This window comes from Rissa tridactyla, chromosome 2 (genome assembly GCF_028500815.1).
Source record: "Rissa tridactyla isolate bRisTri1 chromosome 2, bRisTri1.patW.cur.20221130, whole genome shotgun sequence".
Classification (NCBI taxonomy): domain Eukaryota; kingdom Metazoa; phylum Chordata; class Aves; order Charadriiformes; family Laridae; genus Rissa; species Rissa tridactyla.
Genome location: NC_071467.1, coordinates 168,405,864 through 168,414,142, shown reverse-complemented (window position 1 = coordinate 168,414,142; position 8,279 = coordinate 168,405,864). Strand labels below are relative to the sequence as shown.

The window sequence follows — 8,279 nt, the reverse complement described above, 5'->3', positions numbered from 1 at the left end:
GAAGAGACCTCTAGAGATCATCTAGTCCAACTCCCCTGCTAAAGCAGGACTGCCCAGAGCACATCACTTAGGACTGTGTCCAGGCGGGGCTTGAAAGTCTCCAGAGAAGGGGACTCCACAACCTCCCTGGGCAGCCTGTTCCAGTGCTCTGTCACCCTCACTGTAAAGAAGTTTCTTTTCTCATATTTGATCGGAACTTCCTATGTTCCAGCTTGTGCCCATTACCCCTCATCCTGTTACTGGGAACCACCGAAAAGAGTCTGGCTCCATCCTCCTTCAACCCACCCTTTAGATACTTGTCAACGTTAATAAGGTCTCCCCTCAGCCTTCTCTTCTCCAGGCTGAAGAGTCCCAGCTCTCTCAGCCTTTCCTCATAAGGGAGGTGCTCCAATCCCTCCATCATCTTTGTTGCCCTCCGCTGGACTCTCTCCAGTAGTTCCCTGTCTCTCTTGAACTGGGGAGCCCAGAACTGGACACAGTATTCCAGTTGTGGCCTCACCAGTGCAGAGTAGAGGGGCAGAATGACCTCCCTTGACCTGCTGCCCACACTCTTCCCTATGCAGCCCAGAATTCCGTTGGCTGCCTTGGCGACAAGGGCATGTTGCTTGCTCGCTCATGGGTAATTTACTGTCTACCAAGACCCGCAGATCCTTTTCTTCAGAGCCGCTTTCCAGCAGGTCCACCCCTAACCTATACTGGTGCCTGACATTCTTCCTCCCCAGGTGCAGGACCCTGTGCTTGTCCTTGTTGAACTTCCTGAGGTTCTTCTCTGCCCAGCTTTCCAGCCTGTCCAGGTCATGCTGGATGGCAGCACGGCCCTCTGGGGTGTCGGCCACCCCACCCAGTTTGGTATCATCAGCGAACTTGCTGAGCGTACACTCTGTCCCCTCGTCCAGGTCGTTGATGAATACGTTAAACAATACTGGTCCAAGTATTGACCCCTGGGGGACACCACTGGTTACAGGCCTCCAACGCGACCCTGCTCCATTAATCACAACCCTCCGAGTCCTGTCACAAAACCGCATCTTGACACTTGGCCACAGCAGAAGTGGTCCGCAACAAGATCTCCACAAAAACCTAGTGACACAAATTGCAAACCTGCATTGGCAGCAGCTTCAGAGACTGGGCACAAGGGAGAAAAATAAAACAGCTTCATCTGGCACACAGGAAAGCGGCAGACAGAGAAAAGAGTCAGCGTTGTTAGCCCTTACACAAAACGGGCATTCTCCTTCCCTTCCTAAACCCATCTGTTAGGCCTAAATATCGCAGCACTACCGTGGCCATACTGAGAGCAGGGAACAACAGCCCTGCCGCTGGACATTTACGGAGCAGGAGACACAGACAGAGGCACTTCTTTTGCCACACACAATACTGAATTTCCTGAAAGCTTGTGTTTACCAAAACCAGCCATGTGGAACATACTGCTGTGAAAAATAGTGAAGGTATTGTTGGCTCTCGCCATAATAACAAGGCTATAAATATCTGACTTATAAGGATAACTAACCTTTAGTAAATCAGGAAACATGAGAAACCTCAAAGATAACAACTAACAGCAGCTATGAAGAAAAACATCCGAGAGAAACAAGAGAGACCTTCTCCAAAAGACCCCACAAATTATTAACAGAAGGAAACAGATGCATAGGAGAAGGGAGTTGATGATAATCGATCCTACCAGAAGGAAAGAGATGCATGGGAAAAGGGAACTGAAGATCATTGATCCTCAGAAACAATTGTCAGAAGGAAACGCACAAATAGATGATAAAAGGGACTAATGATAATCAATCATAAACAATTACTCTGCCTAAAATATTGAATACGTATGCAATATTGAATGTATATAAGACATGGGTGAAGTATTAGCTGGTGTGCCTCTGACTTGAGTCATGCACCCAGCGCTGTGCTTTTGCTTTATTGACTTTGTCCCTATAATAAAATAAGTGCCATTTCTGTTTAAGGGATCTGGCTGTTTATTACACTGCCAAACAACATTCGGCAATTAAACTTGGATGTGTCAGACACACACAGTTTTTGGGGAACTTGCCTTTTGCTTCCGGCTGCTGTTGTTCTTCCTTCAGAAATTCTACTTGTAGCCAAGTCAGTCACTACCGGTTCAAGCATTTGCCTTCTCGATATAGCCAGCACTTTTACACGGGCCAGTCACTTAATTGCTCTTCTAAAATGATACAAATGAAAGTTGTAGCCACGAAAGAGGAGTGACAAAGAAAAGGAGAGGTCAGGCAGCAAAAGAGCTCTGCAGGCTGCCACCTGCAGTCAACAGTGCACTCTGTTTTTGAAAGCGCACACACACCCCCACCTCCACAAAAGAAAACAAACAAACAGACAAAAACCCCAGGACCTTGCATCTTTTTTTGTCTGCCGGAGCTCATCCCTGTCTCAGCCTATCGTCTCATCAGAGCACAAAGACACGATCTGTATCTTGAGGACATTTGCACATGATGAATATGTGTTCAGAAACCACCCGGATCTCTAAGAGTGGTGTAATTTTTCTGGTTTTAATAATCATAACTCAATTTTATTCACTGGCACATTTGGGAGGAAACTAATTAACTTTTAAACATAGTCTCTGCCTGGGGGGAAAAAAGTGTGTTAGAGACTGAAAAAAAAAATTATGATTCAGAGCTCCCACCCATGAGGGAGCTGCAGGGACACTAACGGAAGTGAAGACCAACAGCAGCAACATCCAGTGAAATTTGGCTTTAATTCTGATTGTGTACTTAAGAGACACTCCGAGTCTACACCTCAGTCCTAGGAAGGACCAGTCCTTTTCTGGAACAACAAACTTTTTTTGCTTCAAAGTCCTAGACTGAAGGCTCCATGGAACAATGTGGATTGAACCACAGAAAAACATACCATCCAGAGTCAAACAATAATAATAATAAAGAATAAAAATCAAGCGACACATCAGTTTCTATCATGTGTCATTCATTAAATTTCTACTGGCATCTAGGGGCTCAAATGTTAACTAGACCGACACCACAGGCTATTCAAAATTGAGTTACGCATTGGAAAATAAAAGGCTATTTCCCACTTGCCCCTGGAACCAGTAGGAACAAACAGAAGAGAAACGCTTGACCCTAATGAAGGTAACAGGCAGTTCTTAATTTATCCTAGATGAAAGTTCAGGCTTTGACCCCAAAGGAAACCATTCCTAACTACCAAGGGACCTGCTCAGGCAGGAGGCATGCTCTGCTCACTGCAACTCCTCGTCAGCTTTTCTGCACTGGCAGCAAATTTGCCTTTTCTGCGGCTTTGATGTGGACTATCTGTAGCATCCCTGAACTCACAAATGTGTCTCCCCACTCCCCCAGCCCCACACGTGCCATTACCTGAGCAGCAAGTGGAATCAGCCATGCAGGATTTTCTTCCCGTGGCACAGAAGGTGACCCTGGGAAAATAGGGCAGAGAAATGAGCCTGTTTGTCACACACAGCCAACAGGGACGAGCCGGGGGACTTGCAACCCACTGCTGCTCTCGGGAGCGGGGCCGGGACAGACCCTCCGCACAGAGAGATGGGGCCTGGCGTGGATTTCATCTCCAGCCCATTCCTGATCCCAAAGCCACACAACTCCCTCTCTTTCTCAGCCCCAAAACCAGCCACATGAGCCTAGCTGCCAGCCCCGGAAGCAGGAGACTCGCTCTCCGTGTCAGGCCCCAAACCGGCTCCCGCTCTCTGCCTGTGCGCCCCCTCTGCAGCCCCCCTGGGCGACGCTGAGGGAGCGCAGCCGCCCCACAGCCCGGCACTCCCAGGACCGCACGGGCACTTTCAGGGAGCGCTGGGGAACTGTGGATGCACTGGGGAACCGCGTCCCTGTGGGACGGCACCAGCATGGCCCGGGCACCGCTTTCTTACCACCGTTACGGGCTTTATTTCTCCAGCATCGCCGGCACCGCACCCCAAACCCCGCAGGCCAAAGGGACCCGGTGGGGAGCCGGGCCCAGCCACCCCCCCAAGCCTCACGGTGTCCCCCCCACCCCAAGAGCCCCCGGCTCTGGCGGCAGCAGCTGGGGCCCTTCCCCGCCCCTGCGGGCACTGGGACCCGCCCGCTGCCACCAGAGCCCCCCGGGGCCGCCTCTGCCTGACCCACGCTGGGAGCAGCAGAAGCTGCCCGGCCCCAGCAAGGAGCAGCTGAGCCAGGCAGGGCCGCCCCTGCTCCCCCTGGCTGGGCATGGGCTGGGCCCTGAAACCACACCCAGCAGCCCCGGGACAGCGCTCAACCCAGGGCCACTGCCGCCCCCCCGCCAGCCCCGGCAGGGCAGAGCCCAGACCCGCCCATGGAGGCTCCAGCGGGGGGATACCATGACGTGCCCTGGCACAGCTCCCGCGGCCACAGCAGAATGAGACTCTGCCACTGGCCCCGCCGCAGCTCTGCTGGGCACCGCGGGCGGCCCGGCCCTGCCCCGCCCCGCTGTAATTAACACCACGGTGGGGAGCAGGACAGAGGGGTAGAACGAGAAAAATAAGGCGAGGGAGAAGAATGAGAAACAGAGAGAGAAAGAAAGGTTGAAAGAAAAGGTCAGAGAGGTAGAGAAATCAGGAAAAACAGGGACCAGGAGCCCCACGGAGAGATGGAGCAAGAAAATAGAGAGGGGGTGGAGGGTGAGCGCGACATGGGGGTAGAGAGATGGGGGGAAATAAGGGACGATCATGGGGTGGATTGTGAACATGCTTAAGGTGTCGAAAGGTGCAGCTAAGGTGTTGAGAAACACCTATATCACACTAATTTTTGTTTAGTCTTGTGCACTTGAAGAGTGGACCACCTGTGTTTCAATAACACAGGCCTGTGAAGGACTCAGAGGCGTCCTATAGAACACGCTTGAGATTCAAAACGCAGCGGTAAAGTCCACCCGCGCAAATCCCTGATACACAGCCAAAAATCCACAGGTTCGATAACTCTCTAGCCACGGCCGAGCCCGGCTGTGCGGGGCCGGTGCTGCAGTTCGCTGCCCCGCGCACGTGGGCGGCGGCGGTTCCTGACTGGGAGGCACCAACGAGCGCGGCGACACCGCCCCGGGGTACTTCATCGCCAGTACCGGCGCACGGCAGCGGCAAGCACACTTGCAGCGGCAGTACCACACTTCATTCGCTGGGCGGCGCACTTCATCCACGTGTGCGGCGTCACTGCGCATGCGCGACACTCGGGTCACAATGCCCACTTTTGTTCTGCCCGGGGGCAGCAGAGGGCACGGGCTGAGGCTCAGCTGCGCATGCGCCCGATCCGAGCTGCAGTTCCGCCCTTGTCCGCAAGGCGGCAGCAGCCAGCGCGGCGCCGCGCACCAGCACGCATGCGCGGCCCCGAGCCCGAAGTGCCGCCCTTGGGCCACCGAGCGGCACTGGCTCGGGACGGGTCCTGTGCTCGTGAGGCACGGCCGCTCCGGTCTCCGGGCAAGGGACGGGCGGGAAGTCCCCCAGAAACCATGCGAAACTGGCAACAGATCTACACCTCGTGCCGCGCCGCGCGCACTGGAGAGCAATGCGTCTGTCCGGCAGTGTCCGCGAAAACTACAGCTCCCGGCATGCCGCGGGAGCCTGCATGGCCGGCTGAAAGCCTTGTGCCCCAGCGCTGCGGCTCTCGGTCCTTTTGGACCCTGCGGGGCCTCGTTCACCCCCCGCCGGCGCTGCCCGCCACTCCTTCGGACAGCCCCCACCGCCTCCCTCTGTCGGCCACCGCTCCGCTCCGGCTCACGCCGGCCCTTCCATGGCCACTGGGGCAGGGCAGCACCGGTCCCTCCACCGGCAGCCACCCCTCCACAGGGTGGGGCCGTCACCATCGGCCTCACTGGCCGCAGCTGGGGCTCCCCAGCCCCGGCCCGCAGCTGGAGCCCAACGGGAACGGAGGCACCGCCCGCCCCCACCGTCCCCCCCTCCCCGCTGCAGAGGCCGGGCAAACACGGCCGGGAGGGCGGAGGAGGTCGTGAGTGTTTACTCAGTCACGCACTTGGCAAGTCCCAGGAGCGAGTCGGCTCGGGGCCCCCGGCGCTGCCCCGGGGCACCTCAGCAGTCGTTCCCGGAGCCGTATTCGTCGGTCTGGTGGGTCGGTGGCCGCCTGGAGAGATGGGCTGATGGGCAGAGGGGGAGGCCCCCAGAAATGAGGACAGGACTCTAGAAGAGAAGTGACAGCCGGGGTGTAGCAGAGAAGGGGAGGAAGGGAACGGGATAGCGAGCAAAAGAAAGATGGGAATAGGAAAAAATGACAGGCACAGGGAGAGGGGAAAAAAAAAAGCAGGAGGGAGATAGAGAAAGAAGCAGCAGGGACAGAGGAAGAGAGGCAGAAAGAGGGAGTGGGAGCAGGATGGAGATGAAAAATAGCTCATATGGGCTGCGTGACAGATTTAAAAAGCACGGGGGCAGGCAGCAGGACAGAGCAACAGAATAAAGGAAGAGGGAGCAGGAGAGAAACTGGAGCGGGGGGGGAAGGACAGAGCAACAGAGGGAAAGAGGGTCAGAGGGCAGGACACTAGGACAAACTGACAAAAAAAGGGGCGAAGTGAGCAGCGCAGAGTGGTAGAAATGCAAGAAGGACAGAGGGACACGGACAGAGAGAATGATGGGGAGAAACACAGGGGCAGGGAGCAGCAGAGGCGGATGGAGAAAGAGCGATGGGGAGCAGGACAGAGTGCTATAAAGAAAAAACAGCAGGACAGGAATGAAGGAGTGAAACAAAAGGCACAATGAACTTTTTAAAAAGAAAAAAACAAGAGAGCAAAATAGTGATGGGGAACAGGCTAGAGATGGGGAACAGACATAACAAGACAGAAACAAGAAGCAACAGGAACCTAAAAAAAAATAATCTACATTCCTCCTCTCAGAATCCTGGAAAAAAAAGCCTGCCTATTGCTGCTCCAAAAGGAAAGGGATAAAATGTATGGGACTGTTGTTACAACAAGGTGACTGCTGTTATTGCTACTTGCTTTTCCTTCTTCATTAGGAAGTGTGCAGAGACTCTTCTTTTTCAAAGGCAAAATTAACTCTTGTTAATCTCAGCTGCTGAGATTTCCTAGTCAACCTTCCAAATAGAACTTTCTCCATGCTAGATGGAATGTCTGTATAGACATTTAGGAATTATTTTTCAAGTCTGTTTGCTTTCTTCTCAGATTAAAGGTTGCTATTTCTGCTTTCCCTTTCATTGAGTTGCTGAAGTAATTCTAGGTCTTCCTTTCCTCTTTCACCCTTCTCTCTTTCTACTCATCACACCCCACTTCTTTACACCATTCTCTCTTGACAGTCTGTTGGGCTAAGAAACCTTAACCCAGAAAGAAAACCCCCTTCACTGAGCTGGTGAATTGCAACTTGCTCGTCCCAACAAAGGTGTTTCTGGTATTAACACCTCTTGGAAGGCTGCTAGCAGTTAGCACAGCTTAATCCAGTCTCCTCTGTAGTGAGAGATCAATTTGTGCCAGAGCTTAGCAGCAGTGACTAAACTAAATGAAGCCTTAGGGTATGTGAATTGTACTTCAACCTTCATTTTTATCTATGGAAATGTAACTGGTAGATAAGGGAGTATAAGTAAAACTTTAACTACAGGATATGCTGTAACAAAACATAAGGAAATGTCTCAAGACACAGACAAAAGGGTTGCCTGGAGGCTGCCGGAGCAAATCAGAAGATGACAAGACCGCAGACTCTGTGAACAGGATTGCAGGAGCATAAGTGCCATCAGGAAATCAAGTGACCTATAGAGACTATAAAATCCAGTAACAATCGACAGGCAGGGTCCCTCTTCAGAGGCACCCAGCTCGCGCTGTACCTACTCTGGCATATTAAACATAGTAGAAGAAGGAACTTGATTCTTGTATTAAGGCAGAACCCAAGGACGAGACCCGTTGAGGTGGCATCCACATAATTCCTACCGTTGTCTGGACAGCAGTATAATTCCTACAGCACCTCTCGGTATTCAAGCTCCAGCCCCAGCAGCAACTTTTTTGTTGACTATAACTGATAACAGTGATAATGATAAATGTACTGCAAATGACCAAACACCTAATCTGGAGAGGAGCCAGACCTCTCCAGTGGTAAGGATTTCTCACTTAGTATGGAAATGGCTGAAGATGGAATCCAGTGAAGAAAAAAAAAATCATGTAAGAAAGATCTAAAGTTCTGACCTTTGTCAGGTCCCATTAAAACCTGTATATTAATGCCCCTGTGTGCGTGTGCAGGCACATACAAGTAAACAGAAATCCAAAAACTCGAGAACATTATCAGGAGCAGAAAGAAACCAGCTGTACCTGTCTGTTAAGGCACGTAAGGTTAGTGCAAGAGA

General features: G+C 52.5%; 1 long non-coding RNA gene across 1 annotated transcript; it reads right to left on the bottom strand.

Moving 5' to 3' along the window:
- Window positions 1-2,056: 2,056 nt before the first annotated feature.
- LOC128905944 (uncharacterized) lies at window positions 2,057-6,205 on the bottom strand. Its single transcript, XR_008465027.1, has 3 exons — window positions 5,958-6,205; window positions 3,348-3,406; window positions 2,057-2,173 (listed from the first exon to the last, which is right to left on the bottom strand). It is a non-coding gene; the product is annotated as an uncharacterized LOC128905944 (long non-coding RNA).
- Window positions 6,206-8,279: the final 2,074 nt, after the last annotated feature.